We start from the raw sequence: 17,182 nt of genomic DNA on the forward strand, positions 1-17,182 counted from the left end.
ACTTGAAGAGGATGGGGGAGGACAACTGAAGTACGATATCATGAAAATATAGTTCTTCACTTTCATCTACTAAATGTCACTCTGGGTTCCATTTTTATGACATTTTATAGTGTGTTTTACAGCCAACAAACTTCTATACAGTGGGTTTCTGTTGCAGAATTATTTTACTGTTTTGACAAATATGTTGGAGAATTGCATTGAGGGCAACAGGTAGATGAATAGCCAACTGCTTAGAGCACCAGGCTGAAAATACGTGGAGGGGCATAATCATGTTTTCCTGAGGATGTCCTCGCAGGACGTCCCGGCAAAGGGGCAGGGAAACCCATATTATCGAAACAAGATGGGCGTCCATCTTTCGTTTCAATAATACGGTCAGGGATGCCCAAATCTTGAAATTTAGGTCGTCCCTAGAGATGGTCGTCCTTAGACTTGGTCGTTTCTGATTTTCAGCTATAATGGAAACTAAGGACGCCCATCTCAGAAACGACCAAATGCAAGTCCTTTGGTCATGGGAGGAGTCAGCATTCGTAGTGCATTGGTCCCCCTGACATGCCAGGACACCAACTGGGCACCCTAGGGGGCACTGCAGTGGACTTCAGAAAAAGTTCCCAGGTACATAGCTCCCTTACCTTGTGTGCTGAGCCCCCCACCCCACCCCCCCCCAAAACCCACTCCCCACAACTGTACACCACTACCATAGCCCTTAGGGGTGAAGGGGGGCACCTAGATGTGGATACAGTGGGTTTCTGGTGGGTTTTAGAGGGCTCACATTTTACCACCACAAGTGTAACAGGTAGGGGGGATGTGTCTGGGTCCCCTGCCTGAAGTGCACTGCACCCACTAAAACTGCTCCAGGGACCTGCATACTGCTGTGATGGAGCTGGGTATGATATTTGAGGCAGACGTAGAGGCTGTCAAAAAATATTTTAAAAAAAAACTTTTTGCAAGTGGGATGGGGTTAGTGACCACTGGGGGAGTAAGGGGAGGTCATCCTCGATTCCCTCCGGTGGTCATCTGGTCAGTTCAGGCACCTTTTTGAGGATTGATGGTAAGAAAAAAGGACCAGGTAAAGTCGTCCAAGTGTTCATCAGAGACGCCCTTTTTTTTCCATTATGGGTCGAGGACGCCCATGTGTTAGGCACACCCAAGTCCCGCCTTCACTATGCCTCCAACACGCCCCTGGGAACTTTGGTCGTTTCTGCGACGGAAAACAGTTGGGGATGCCCAAAATCGGCTTTCCATTATACCGATTTGGGCGACCCTGTGAGAAGGTCACCCATCTTACGATTTGTGTCGAAAGATGGGCGTGCTTCTCTTTTGAAAATAAGCCTGATAGACTACCTAAATGTAACTTACTTTGAGCTACTACTGAAAAGAGGTGAAATAAATCCTAATAAATAAATAAATTATTAGCATGGACTGGTACATTAAGGTTATAAAAGAGACCCTTGTATTATAAAATTAAATTCTAATTCAAAATGTCAATGGAAGTTCTTCTCTTTCAATAATAAAATGCACACATAATTAACTAGATAAAGACAAATATTAATTCTCACTGATAGCACAGTGAGACAAAAGCCATTTACCCAAACACAAGCAATGGAGGGAGTTACTGCACTTACTGGAAGTGAGTTCTGACAGGATTCACTAACCTGACGTGAGTACCATAATTCAGTGAATCTGTCAGTTCACATTGCATTAACCAGGAACTTCCTTTGTAGTTGTCTAAAGCAACAGTCAAGTGCTTACTTTTACCCCTGATATTTAAAGTGAAGGCATTCTCAAGACCATGACTATCTCTCATGGCAAAGGGGTAGGTGCTTAAGATAAAATATCACCCCTTTTGTAAGTCTACTACTACTAATCATTTCTATAGTGCTACTAGATGTATGCAGGGCTCACAATCTAAGGGCCTCTTTTATCAAGCCACGCTAACGGCTTCCAATGTGGTAATGTCGACAAAGCCCATTCACTTTTAATGCCGAGCGGGAACAGCTTGATAAAAGAGTCCCTAAGATTTATGTACCTGGGGCAACGAAGGGTTAAATAACTTACGCAAGGTCACAAGGAGCTGTAGTGGGAATTGAACCCAGGTTGCCAAGATTAAAACCCACTGTACTAACCATTAGGCTACTCCTCCACTCCACCCTCTGGATGCATCATTTGAGGTATTATGAACTTTCTATGAACACTGCAGCAATAATGGATTGCTTTGCATATTTACAGTTCATTATTTTCTGATGTATATTACTTTAAAAATTCAGTGCTAAGCTATGTTATTGACAGATAGTGCATATGTCACTTACCTGGAAATTCTATATAGTGTGATAGATTTGTGTGCAAATCTGGGCATATTCTGATTTCCGCACACAACTCAATTAGTTAATAGGCCAAGCAGTGCTGATACTTGATTGTTAACAAGCAGTTATCAGCACTAATTAGAATTTAGGCACACTGATTGCTAAGTGTATACTATAAATTAGTCCACATAAATTCCACTGCATGGATCTGAAAAGTGGGTGTGGCCATGGGAGGAGCATGGTAGGTCTTGGGAATTCCTAAAATTTGCATGTGGTGCTATAGAATAACCTGTTTCATGGCTAAAGTTAGGCGTGGGCATTTATGCCAGCTTTTTTTTTGTGTAAATGGCTGCGCCTATATTTTACTGATGTACACATAGAAGAACAGAAGCTTTTGCAGATGTGAAGACACACAGGAAACAGCAAAAGTGACTCAAACGATACACAGATGATACTCCAAAGCTTCTAAAAGTTTATTGTCTAAACAACCAAGAGTCAAGATGACTGTGTTTTGACCCCTCTGGCCTGCCTCAGGAGTCTTCAAATGGTGTTAGTGTGACCCAAAAAGAAAAGCTGCGTAGCACAATGGATATTGTATCTGTCACAAATATTTACTTCAGTGAAAACTGCTGCTTGCAAGGAAATCTGCTAATGAGCTCTCTAAAATTCACTCTTCAACATAGATACAGTCTCCATTGTACTACACAGTTTTTTCTTTTTTGGGTCACACAGACACCATTTGGAGACTCCTGAAGTAGATCAGTGGGGCCGAAACACGGCTATGTTGAGTCTTGGTTGTTGGACAATAAACCTTTAGAAGCTTTGGAGCATCGTCTGTGTATGATTTGAGTCCCCTTTGCTGTTTCCTGTGCGCCTATATTTTAGTAATGTGGATGGCACCTAATTTTAGGCGGGTTTATAGTATATGTGTAGGCACATTTTCCATCTGTGCCATTTGTTTTGGTGCCAAACATAGAATCTGGCCCTTAATGCATGTTCTTGTCTTCATGCAGCTTAGATAATAGGGGACAAATTTTAATTTATCAGTTTAATTATTAGATTAGTACCCTCTCAGCTTTGCACCTGAGATTTGTGTGAAGAGAAAAAAAGCTGTATCAATTTGAAAATCAAATCTATGCAGCCATGGGATTATCTCTCCTCAATCTGGCTAAACATATGTGTTCTTCAGGGCCTAATGCATGCTTTTAGCTAGCTAAAGAGGCAATTTTCAACCAAATCAATTTACCTATGTAAAGCACTATTTATCCTAGTAGTTTTGGGAAATTGTAATCAATACCCTTAGCAGGTTGTCTAGCCATAGATAAGTCAACCAGCAGCCCTTGTGAAGCATTCATCCCCCTCCCACATATTATACCTGATACTCTTCTACTACCCAGTTGCCACATGCAGGATAACCCTGTCTCTTGGAGTTCAAACTAGTCATATCACTGCCATGTGCAATCAGCTTTCTCATCTCTCATTTTTGATCCCCTATCATTCTAGAATGATTATTTGAGATGTGAACAGAACAATTAGTTAATTTTTAAAAAATTTTATTCATTTAGGCTTGTTTTTTGCAATGTTTAACATTTTTCTTGGTTCATTTTACACATTTGAGGCAAGAGTCTATATATGGTGCCACAAAAATCAGCTCTGAAAAAAATACACCTAGATGTATTCTATAAACTATGAGTAAAGTTAGGCGTGGTGTATAGAACATGCCTAATGCTTGTCCACATGACTAAATTTAGTCGCATGTATTTATGTCAAGTAAAACTTGGTGCAAATGCCAGTGACTGAGGGGGTCCGTTTATTAAGCCGCATGGGTGCCTACACATGCCCAATAATTTTTATTTTCTGGTGCGCGGCAAAAACCGTGAGTAATCATCATTCTATGCACATAGATGATTACTGCACGGTTAACGTGTGAGACCTTACCGCTAAGTCAATGGCTGATGGTAAGGTCTCAGACCCAAAATGGACGCGTGCCAATTTTTATTTTGCCGTATGTCCATTTCTGTCAAAAATTGTTGAAAAGGCTTTCTTTTACAGGTGCACTGAAAATGGATGTGCGGGCACCCAAAACACGCGCCTACACTAGCGCAGCCCATTTTTCAGTGCACCTTAGTAAAAGGGCCCCTATGTTAGGTGTAGAGCGGATGTATTATATACCAGCACAAAGATTGTAGAAATGCCCATGACCCACCAACTCCATGCCCATGGGTATGCTCCTTTTTCATTTCTGTATTGTAGAATTTATGCATAGCAGGTTCTGCGCATAAATTCCAATTAATACCAAATAGTGTCACTAATTGCCTGTGAAGTGGCAATTACCAGTGCTGATTGGCTTGTTAAGATAATTAAGTTGCACACACAAATCAGAAAACAACCTGATTTGCACATGCAACTCCAGTCACACTATATAGAATCTGGGGGTTGCTGTAGAACCTTTTGACATGCTCTAATCAAGCTAATATGTGTCAGTTTATAGATTTGCATTTGTTGAATAGATTTTTTTTGAAAGTCCCTTTGTTGGGCAAACTGGAATGTTTTATTTACTCGCTTACACACTTCATTAAGGTTGAAGATGGCGAGATCATTCATGTACATTTTTAATGAATTAATTTGCACAAGTCAGTAATCATGCTATTTTGATACCTAATGTTCCAACTGAACAGTTTTGTTTCTACCTGCATTTTCTATTCGTATATCTGTATTTTAGAGTCTATTTTTTAAATATTTCAACGGACTTTAATTTCTATTATTGCATTTTGCATTCTAAAGATGATTTACAATGTTATTCACCTATATGGTTTTTAATTTCATTTTTATGTATTAATTCATTTTGGATGTATATTTTTGCTATGCCTGTTTTGTTTTTAGATTATATACTTCTGATGCAGGCATCTGCTGAAATGTGGCCATATTGGTTTTTTATATATGAATCACATCAGCAATAAAGTCCTTTTGCCACACTGGTGTTCCCATTCTCTTCATTGTTTCCTCTTGACTTGTCACCTACTAAAAGTTTAAAGGTATGGTAATGAACCAAATGACACCATAGAACGCACATCCCTACTGATGGTCAAACATGATTATAAACCTAAACCAACACCCAAGTTCCCCCCATTTCCTTTATATTACTTTTATTTAACTTTTAATATCAAATATATGTTTGAATAAAATAAAATAAAATATATAAAGAAATGTCTTCCCCAAAACAGAAGTAAGGAGGATGATGGGAACTACAGACCAGCTAGTCTGACCTTTGTGGAGAGTAAATTAATGAATTGAAGCAAATGCTGCTAAATCAGAGGATAGTACAATTTTTAGAAAACAAGTGGATCTGAGGCAGCATGATTTTTCTAGAGGTAGTTTTTCTCAGATGAATCTGATTAACTTCTTTGACTGGATAGCTAAAGAGTTGTATCATGGGAAAGCACTAGATGTGGTGCATTTAGATTTCAACAAGGCCTTCAACAGGGTTCTATATAAACAACTTATAAATAAACTGAGTACCCTCGGTATGAGCCCTAAAATGACTGTTAGAAAGTGGTTGAGTGGGATATGACAAAGGGTAGTGGTAAATGGATTTCAATCTAAGGGTAGGAGAATTAGCAGTGATGCGTTGAAAGGATTGGCCCTTGTTCAGCTTCTTTTAACATTTTTGTAAGCGATATTGCAGAAGGGCTGTCAGGAAAGGTTTGCCTCTTTATGGATGATACCAAAATCTACAACAGGTGTGGCTAACATAAGGAGGGAATTAGAGAAGCCTGAAGAATAGTCTGGCATTTGGTAGCTATGATTTAATGAAAAAATAATGCAGGGCCATACATTTGAGATGCAAAACCCCAAAAGATAGTGGTACCTTATCTAGATTTTCAGAAAGCTTTTGACAAAGTTCCTGAGACTCCTTGAGAACATTAAAAAGTCATGGGGTAGTAGGTAATGTCTTTCTGTGGATTAGGAATTGGTTATTGGACAGAAAACAGAGGGTAGGGTTAAATGGCTATTTTTCTCAATGAAGGAGGGTGAATAGTGGAGTGCCGCAGGGATCTGTACTGGAACCGGGGCTATTTAACATATTTATAAATGATATGGAAATCAGAATGATAGGTGAGGTGATTAAGGTTGCAGATGACACAAAACTATTTTCAAAGTTGTGAAAACACATGTGGATTGTGAAAAATTGCAGGAAGACCTTAGGAAACTGGAAGACTGGGCATCCAAATGGCAGAAGACATTTGATGTGGACTAATGCAAATTGATGCATATTGGGAAGAATAATTCAAATCATAGTTACCTGATGCTGGTGTCCATCCAGAAATGGCCCAGCATTGACTATCCAGTTTTAGCGACGATTGCAGGACTTAGCCCGATAACTCCCATGGTCTGAATATCGACCCCCTAAGTTTTAGGTATGCTGATGCTGGGTTACAATGCTATTTTACAATGGAATCTGGATGTCCTGATACCATTATAGAATAGACTGTCACTGCAAGGTATTGAGATGTCTTAAAGGAAACACCTCCCTTTATTTGCTGCATCCCAGCTAAATCCTGACAATATTATTTCATAGGTATTGTGTACATTTGAAATGACACTTCTCATGTCATTTTGCATCATTTTTTGCTTGAAATAGCAGAATAAAATCTGGAAGAGTGTGCAGTACAAATGATATTGGACCTGAAATGAAATTTTATTTTTTAAAATCCCAAACAAAATGAAAGTTCCCATAAATGGCATGAAGAAACTAAACAAAATGAAAATTATGGTCTGCACACCCTTATTATTTGATATTGAGTGGATGAGTAGCCTAATGATTAGCGCAGTGGACTTTGATTCTGGTGATCTACGTTCAGTTTCCACCGCAGATCCTTGTTACTTCGGGCAAGTTACTTAGGGGCCCTTTTACTAAGCTGCATAAGCGTCTACACGTGCTCAACGTGTGCCAAAATGGAGTTTCCACATGGCTATCATATGGCTCTTGCAGTAATTTCATTTTTGGCACGCATCCAATACACGCGGTCGAAAAATCATTTTTCTTTTCTGACACGCGCGTATTGGACGCATGCCAAGTGGCATTTGGCGTGCGAAGGTTATTACCACCTGGTTACCATGTGAGACTTTACCATTAGGTCAATGGCTGGTGGTAAGATCTCAGACCCAAAATGGAAGTGCGGCAATTTTCATTTTGTCGCGTGTCCATTTTCGGCAAAAATTTTAAAAAGGCCTATTTTACAGGTGTGCTGAAAAATGATTCTGTGCACGCCCAAAACCCGCGTCTACACTACCGTAGGCCATTTTTCAGCACACTTTAGTAAAAGGACCCCTTAAGCTCTCCATTGCCCCAGGTACAAAAACTTAGATTGTGAGCGCCCTAGGGACAGAGGCTAGGGCATTTAATATGTACAGTGCTGCATATATCTAGTAGCACTATAGAAGTTATTAGTAGTAGTAGTAGTAGTATTTGTAAAAATTACTTAGCTTAATCTATTGTTCCTCATAGGTAATAATTTTTGTCTCTCAAATGCTGCTTTGAAGAAGCCTCCTTTATGGAAGTTTTAAAGCTTGATATATTTTTTTATTTATTGCATTTGTATCCCACATTATCCCACCTATTTGCAGGCTCAATGTGGCTTACATAGTTTTGTTAACATTGTCATTGCAAGGTGACATATACATTTAATGTTGTGTAGAGGTTAAATGAGGGTAAAAGAAGAAGGAGGGGAGTGATTTAGGTAGCTATAGTAGATGAGTTATCTTAATTGAGTGGATTGTCGGGTGGATTATTGTGGCTATTTATGATGGCTATGAAGCAACCTCCTTTTCAGTATTTAGGGTATCAGCTAGATTGTTCTGTTCATAGATACATAAAGTTGAAAATAAAAAAGGAGGGGGGCAGGAGGAAAAAGAATGGTATATTCAGTGAATGGAGCCCAAGATATTGAAGATGTCCCCAAAGAGTCAAGGATGGAAGCGCCTGTGAGATCTCTTAAAATATGATCATGGTTAGCTTCAGTCCTGTGAAATATCAGCCTACACTAAGAGCACAAGAGAAGCATTGTTCTCTGCCAACTCCAAGAAGACACATTGGCCAGAGACTTAATGACTCTGTGAACTGTGGAACAACCTTTCCTTTCAGGCAATCCACCAAGTGCGTGGAGAGATGACAAAGAGCATGTCCTCCCAGTTGGTTCATGTTTGCCAGATTAAACATGATCCAAGAGTGGAAGCATTCCCTAAATTTCAGGAGAAAGTAACCTCCTACTGTTAGAATGAACATGATCTGATGAGCAGACTCCCTAAGGGACAAACCAATCATAACTCATGAAGCAAAACTAGGGAAGAGAACAATATCAACTGAGAATGTTATTTGCTGATTAGGCTCTGGGAGATTCACTGCTCTCATTGGGACCCTGTATTTAATTCAGGGTTTAATAACCTTCTCCCCATAACATGTAAATTAGCTCAAATAAAATTTGGCATCCTTGCACATATATACGATAAGGCTAAAATAAAATGATTTCTGGGGAAAAATTTTTACATAGCTTTTTCTGCCTGTAAAGCGTGTTGCTAATACGTGTGAAAAAAGTATACATGCTGAAAGTGTGCACATATACATGTATCCAGTGAAAAGACATGTACATGATTAGAATACTGGTGTGCACATATACATATAAAAATGCCAAAATTCCACTTACATGCTTTTTGTAAATACACAATCCAGCTTATTTTTGAAAGAGAAAGACGCCCATATTTCGACCCAAATCGGGAGATGGGCGTCCGTTTCCCGTGGGTGCCCAAATCGGTATAATCAAAACCCGATTTTTGGCGTCCTCAACTGCAGTCCGCCACAGAGACGAACAAAGATCACAGGGGCATGTTGGAGGCGTGGCGAAGGTGGGGCTGGGGCGTGGTTGTCAGCCGAGGAGAGATGGGCGTCTTTAGCTGATAATCGAAACAAGAAGGGCGTTTTTGACAAGAATTTGATCCGCTTTATTTGGACCCTTTTTTTCAGGTCCAAGTCCCAAAAAAGTGCCCCAACTGACCAGATGACCACCAGAGGGAATCGGGGGTCACCTCCCCTGACTCCCCCAGTGGTCCCTAACACCCTCCCAATAAAAAAATCCCTCGTTAAAAACTTTTTTTCCCAGCCTGTATGCCAGCCTCAAATGCCGTACCCACCTCCATGACAGCAGAATGTGTTCTATCCTCTGACAGCCTTTTCCTGGTTCTGATGTGGGTCTCGAGTGAGTGTGACACCTTTTCTGTTAAGAGCACTTGAGAGTCACATCAGCATTGCATTGTGGTGGGTGTAGGGTATTGGGCTCCTTGATTCCACTAGCTTGTGTTAAATGCTCACAATGTTGGTTGTTGGTAGGCTCTACTCCCATGGTGCTTTTCCCTCTGCTTACTGGGTTAGAGTGTGCCCTGTTTTGTTTCCGGTAGTCCATGAGGTAGTGGCCATTTGTGTAAGACACTTTTAGATCCCTTTCATGTGTTAGCCACGTTACAGCACTTAGTTCTTACCTTGAATGTTGCTGAAAGAGGCCATTGTACACCATTCTGCCAGCTCGGACCTACTGCTCATCTCAGTACCAGCGAGACTCGTTGCCAGTGGGGCACAACCTCTGATCTGCAGTTAACTGTGAGTAAACGTGCTTATTCAAATAAAGAACGTCTTCAGGTGTGAACTGCTGTGCCAAGGTTATACACCAGCAACAAATCCTGTCCCTGGAGCACCTTTAGTGGGTACTGCAGTGCACTTCAGGCAGGCAGACCCAGGCCCATACCCCCCCACCACCACCTATAACACTTGTGGTGGTAAATGGGAGGCCTCTAAAACCCACTGTACCCACATGTAGTTGCCCCCTTCACCCCTAAGAGCTATGGTAGTGTTGTATATTTGTCCCTCCCATGACCAAATGGCTTGGATTGGGATGTTTCTGAGCTGGGCGTTTTTAGTTTCCATTATCACTAAAAAAAAAACGCCCATCTCAGAAGGGACCAAATCCATGGCATTTAGTTTATCCAAGCCGTATTTTCGAAATGAAAGATGGACGCCCATCTTTTTCGATAATACAGTCTGTCCCGCCTCTTCACATACCCGTTTTCGGACATAGACGCCCATGGAGATGGGCGTTCGCGTTCGATTATGCCCCTCAATATTTTACATAAAGCGTATTTGACACATAGGCATACTCACAGGTAGAGTTGGCATTGGGCTCCGTGATTTCATTAGCTTGTGTTACAGTCTCACGATGTTGGTAGTTGGTAGGCTCTTCTCCCATGGTGCTTTTCCCCCTGCCTACTGGGTCAGAGTGTGCCCTGTTGTGTTTCCTGTTGTAGTCCATGCGGTAGTGGCCATTTTTGTAAGCCAGTTTTAGTTCCCTTTCCTGTGTTAGCCACGTTAGACAACTTAGTTCTTCCTTTGAATGTGGCTGAAAGAGGGCATTGTACAGCATTCTGCCAGCTCTGACCTACTGCTCATCTCAGTACCTGGAGACTCATTGCCAGTGGGGCACAACCTCTGATCTGCAGTTAACTGTGAGTAAACGCGGTTATTCCAATAAAGGACGTTTTCGGAGAGATTAGTCTTCAGGTGTCAACTGGTGTGCCAATGTTATACAGCAGCAACAAGTCCTAGAGGCCTGTGTGTATGCAGGTCCCTGGAGCACTTTTAGTGGGTACCGCAGTGCACTTCAGCCAGGTGGCCCCAGGCCCATCCCCCCCCACCTGTAACACTTGTGCTGGTAAATGGGAGGCCTCCAAAACCCACTGTACCCACATGTAGGTGCCCCCTTCACTCCTAAGAGCTATGGTAGTGTTCTACATTTGTGGGTAGTGGGTTTTGGGGGAGGGGGGTTGGGAGCTCAGCACCCGTGGTAAGGGAGCTATGCATGTGGGAGCTTTTTCTGAAGTCCACCGCACTGACCTAGGGTGCCCAGTTGGTGTCCTGGCATATCAGGGGGGCCAGTGTACTACGAATCCTGGCCCCTCCCATGACCAAATGGCTTGGATTAGGACGTTTTTGAGCTGGGCGTTTTTAGTTTCCATTATCGCTAAAAAAAATAAACGCCCAGCTGAAAAACGTACATTTTTTCGAAAATACGGTTCAGCCTGCCCCTTCAAGGACCTGTTCTCGGAGATAAACGCCCATGGAGATAGGCGTTTCTGTTAGATTATGCCCCTCCACATGAAATAGTTCCCTGGGTTTGTTTAGGGACACTTTAATCATGTCTTTGAAGTATTTATTCCTTGCTTCCTCCCACAAACGCTTGTATTCCTCCATTTTAGTTCTGTATGTCTGTAGGTTCTCATCCATTTTTGTTTTCTTCTAAATTCTCTCTGCAATTCTTAAATCTTTCCTTATCTGTTTCAGTGCTGAAGTAACCCAACAGTGAGTCTCTCCTGAGTCTTATTTTTACTGTCTTTTTTGGTGCTGTATGATCTAGGGCATCCGTAAACGATTTTGTCCAGTGTTTGATCATACAGTTTTGACTGTTGTGTAAGTCAACAGTTAGTTTATATGCTATACAAGTCTTTAGACCTGCCAACTTAAATTTGGACCTTGTCTGCAGTGTCTTGTCTCTTTTTTCTATTTTTCCCTTTAAGTCTTTCATAGAGAATTCAAACATTATTAAAGCATGGTCAGACCATGCAATTTATTGAACTACCGGTGATACCATCATGGCCTGAAATAATGCTAGTGATACAAATACTAGGTCTAACATATGTCTCACTGCATGTGTGGGGTCTTTCATGATTTGTCTAAGTTGAAGTTGTTCTAATACTAGCTTCCATGCCATCTGATGTGGTGATAGTTCTTCTATATGTATTTCACCTGATACATTAAAGTCCCCCTAAATTCATCCGCAAATAAATACGTTTTCAACAATTTCTTGAATTGACTTGCATTCCTCATTGTCTTAATCTGCTAGAGCAACAAGTTCCACAACCTTGGTCCCATTATCAAAAATGATTTTTGCCTCATTTCTTCAAAATGGATCCTACGCAAAACAGGAATAGATAATAAACAAGACCCCACTGATCCCAGAGTTCTATTTGGTTGGGGAATTGTTCTCTAATAATAGTCAGCATCAGACTGTAAAGCTTTGAGAATCATTTAGGCACTAACATTTACGTTGTCTCATTTAGGGCTCCTTTTACCAAACTGAGATAAAAGGGGGCTTTTGGTGGCATCGTCATGTGGATTTGCCGCACTCCGAGGCCCCCTTTTACCACAGTGGGTAAAAGGTTGTTTTTGGCCAAAAAAAAAAAGAGTAATGGCCCTGTGCTAATCACAGGGATTGGCACACGGCCAATTCCGGGGGGAGCCCTTACCACTACGGTAAGGGCTCCCACACTAACCCGGTGGTAGTCCTGTGAAAGAACAGCAGTAGTCCTGATTTGGCACATGACAATGCCATGGTAGCTCTACCAAGTCATTGTAAAAGAGCCCCTTAGGCACTAACATTTACGTGAGCCATAGACCTGTTATAAATGTGCAGGCCTTAATTTTGGTATGTTGATGTGGGTTTAGAAATATGACATCTAAATGTTGGTGCTCTGTTACAGAATTGCCTCCTGTTTGTAAAATATAGTGCACCTTCACTGTACATTTATTTATTTGAGACATTTATATCCCACATTATCCAAAAAAAGTTTGAGTTCAATGTGACTTACAATAAACAGTATAGGATACATAAGAAAGTAATTTGTTGTAAGAATCCAGTTTTACAATACAATATCATAAACACACTGGGATAACTACGGATGTTTAACATTTAGAAAATCTATTATGAATGAGAAATTGTACATGAAGCAAAGAGAAAGTTAATGGTAAATACAGTAATAACCAATTCAGGTAATAATTAATTGTTTGCGCTATGGTTGTTCTTTGTGAGGGTTTGTTTGAATAGGAACGATTTGAGGATTTTGCGGAATCTAGTATATTCCTGTATATTTCTTATTTTGGATGGTAAGGAGTTCCATTATTTGGTTCCTAGGTAAGTGAAGTCTGCAGAGTGGACAGTTTTGCAGATCACTTTTTTGCAATTTGGGAAGTGTAGTCTGAGAAAGTTTCTTGTCTCATATTTAGTGCTTCTTTGAGGTAAGTTTAATCGTACCATATCATCTGGAGCTGTTCCTTTTAGTATTTGAAAGATAAAGGTACATAATTTGAAGGTGATTCTTGCTTTGTTGGGAAGCCAGTGTAATTTGATTAATAAAGGGGAGACACTTTCAAAATGAGAGATTTTGTATATGAACCTAGCTGCAGTGTTTTGAGCTGTTTGGAGTTTTTTTCAACAGGTACTCCTTACAGCCAGTATATATGGCATTACAATAATCGAATTGGGAAAAGATTTGTTTAATAAATCCTTAGAAATGGGAGAGGTTCCGAGGGATTGGAGAATGGCGGAGGTGGTCCCTCTTCACAAAAGTGGTGCTAGGGAAGAAGCTGGAAACTACAGGCCGGTAAGCCTCACTTCGATTATTGGAAAAGTAATGGAAGCGATGCTGAAGGAAAGGATAGTGAATTTCCTGGAAGAAAATGAGTTGCAAGATCCGAGACAACATGGTTTTACCAAAGGGAAATTGTGCCAAACAAATCTCATTGAATTCTTTGATTGGGTGACCGGAGAATTGAACCATGGACGTGCTATAGACGTAATCTACTTAGATTTCAGCAAGGCTTTTGACACGGTTCCCCACAGGAGGCTCTTAAATAAACTGGATGGGCTGAAGATAGGACCCAAAGTGGTGAACTGGATTAGGAACTGGTTGACGGACAGGCACCAGAGGGTGGTGGTGAATGGAGTTTGCTCGGAGGAGGGAAAGGTGAGTAGTGGAGTGCCTCAGGGATCGGTGCTGGGGCTGATTCTGTTTAATATATTTGTGAGTGACATTGCCAAAGGGTTAGAAGGTAAAGTTTGCCTATTTGCGGATGATACTAAGATTTGTAACACAGTGGACACCCCGGAGGGAGTGGAAAACATGAAAAAGGATCTGAAAAAGCTAGAAGAATGGTCTAAGGTTTGGCAATTAAAATTCAATGCGAAGAAATGCAAAGTGATGCACTTAGGGAGTAGAAATCCAAGAGAGGCGTATGTGTTAGGCGGTGAGAGTCTGCTAGGTACGGATGGGGAGAGGGATCTTGGGGTGATAGTATCTGAGGATCTGAAGGCAATGAAACAGTGTGACAAAGCGGTGGCCATAGCTAGAAGGTTACTAGGCTGTATAGAGAGAGGTGTGACCAGCAGAAGAAAAGAGGTGTTGATGCCCCTGTACAAGTCGTTGGTGAGGCCCCACCTGGAGTATTGTGTTCAATTTTGGAGGTCGTATCTTGCTAAGGATGTAAAAAGAATTGAAGCGGTGCAAAGAAAAGCTACAAGGATGGTATGGGATTTGCGTTACAAGACGTATGAGGAGAGACTTGCGGACCTGAACATGTATATGTATACCCTGGAGGAAAGGAGGAACAGGGGTGATATGATACAGACGTTCAAATATTTGAAAGGTATTAATCCGCAAACGAACCTTTTCCGGAGATGGGAAAGTGGTAGAACGAGAGGGCATGAAATGAGATTGAAGGGGGGCAGACTCAAGAAAAATGTCAGGAAGTATTTTTTCACGGAGAGGGTGGTGGATGCTTGGAATGCCTCCCGCGGGAGGTGGTGGAGATGAAAACAGTAACGGAATTCAAACATGCGTGGGATAAACATAAAGGAATCCTGTGCAGAAGGAAGGAAGGGTTCCTCAGGAGCTTAGCCTAGAATGGGTGGCAGAGCTGGTGGTTGGGAGGCGGGGCTAGTGCTGGGCAGACATATACAGTCTGTGCTGGGGCTGGTGGTTGGGAAGTGGGACTAGTGCTGGGCAGACTTATACGGTCTGTGCCGGGGCTGGTGGTTGGGCGGCGGGGATAGTGCTGGGCAGACTTATACGGTCTGTGCCAGAGCCGGTGGTGGGAGGCGGGGATAGTGCTGGGCAGACTTATACGGTCTGTGGCAGAGCTGGTGGTTGGGAGGCGGGGTTGGTGGTTGGGAGGCGGGGATAGGGCTGGCTAGACTTATACGGTCTGTGCACTGAAGAGGACAGTACAAATAAAAAAGTAGCACATATGAATTTATCTTCTTGGGCAGACTGGATGGACCGTGCAGGTCTTTTTCTGCCGTCATCTACTACCCTGTTTCCCCGAAAGTAAGACATCCCCCGAAAATAAGACCTAGTAGAGGTTTTCCTGAATTGGTAGATATGAGGCCTCCCCCGAAAGTAAGACCTAGCAAATTTTTGTTTGAAAGCAGGGCCGCCGAGAGCCGGACAAGGCCGCCCCCGGGCCGCCCCCCCCCACCCGAGGTCGCCGGGCCCCCCCTCCACCCACCCTCCGTCACTCCCGGAACTAACCTTAAACACCTCCTTTCACCTTCGCAGCAAGCAGCAGCAGGGCAGACCTCTCCTTCCTTCCGTGCCCCGCCCTCGCAGACGTTACGTCAGGCGAGGGCGGGACACGAAAGGAAAGAGTGGCCTGCCCTGCTGCTGCTTGCTGCGAAGGTGAAAGCAGGCATTTAAGGTTAGTTCCGGGAGCGACGGAGGGCGGGCGGGCCAACCTCGATCCAACCCCGATGTTTCCCCGAAAAATAAGACAGCCCCTGAAAATAAGACCTAGAGCATTTTGGGGGGCAAAAATTAATATAAGACAGTGTCTTATTTTCGGGGAAACACGGTATGTTACTATGATTGTACCAATAGTCTGAATGTTTCTGATGAGAAATAGGGTCTGATCCTTTTTATTTTCCAAAGAGACCTGAAAGATGTTGTGATTACTGAGGAAACTTGACTATCAAATGATTAATGTTTGTCTATAATTATACATAGCATTTTCTGATTATTGTCAATAAGTGTTGTCAATTGTAAAATTGTTGTAGTTGTTTTGGTAAAATAGGTTAGTAATGACCATGAATTTAGTTTTTTCTTTATTTAGCTTTAGTTTGGATTCTGAGGCCCAGGTTTCCATCAAATTTAAGCCAAGCTTTGCCTTTTGTAAGATGTCTTGAATGTTCTTTTTGAAGGTTATGTATATGGTAACATCGTCAGCATATATGAATGTTTTGAATCCTGCTGTTTCTAATCTGTTACCTAGTTTTGAAATCATTTCAATAAATAGAATGGGCGATAGTGGAGAGCCCTGAGGTATGCCACAGTCCAGTGACCAAGGAGAGGATAAGGTTCCTTTCATTTTCACTTTGTAAGATCTAGACTTCAGGAATCCTTGAAACAATTTGTGGACTGTGTCACATATACCAAAGTTGTGTAGTATGTTTAGTAGGATATTATGATCTACTACATCAAATGTGCTACACATATCAAACTGCATTATTAAGATCTTAGACCCTATGCTAATTTCATACTAGGGTAGTAAGGACAGTCTCGGTGCTATAGCATGATCTGAAACCTGATTGTGATTTGTGTAGTAGGGAGAAATGTGAAAGGCAGTCCATAGTTTGTGCTGCTACTATTCCTTCCATTGCCTTTATCATCAAAGGTGGCCTGCAGTAGTGTGGGCACATGAAATTGCAGTGTTCCGAGGCCACTTGTTAAAGTAGCTGGAATTTCCATATTTTACGTCGTAAATGGCTGTGTGCTAATAAAAATATTGGCACGTGGCAGTTTACTGTCTGAGCCTTTACTGCCACCTATTTAGTAGGCGGTAAGGGCTCACACACTAACCCAGAGGTAATCAGTCATTTTACAGCAATGGCTGATTACCGCCAAGCATGCCTACACCTGATCAGGTGTTCAGATTACCACTTTGAATATGCATGTGATAGATTTGAATATAAAAGGTCCCCCAATATATGCTAAATTTATCAAATACATAT

This window comes from Microcaecilia unicolor, chromosome 2 (genome assembly GCF_901765095.1).
Source record: "Microcaecilia unicolor chromosome 2, aMicUni1.1, whole genome shotgun sequence".
Lineage (NCBI taxonomy): Eukaryota > Metazoa > Chordata > Amphibia > Gymnophiona > Siphonopidae > Microcaecilia > Microcaecilia unicolor.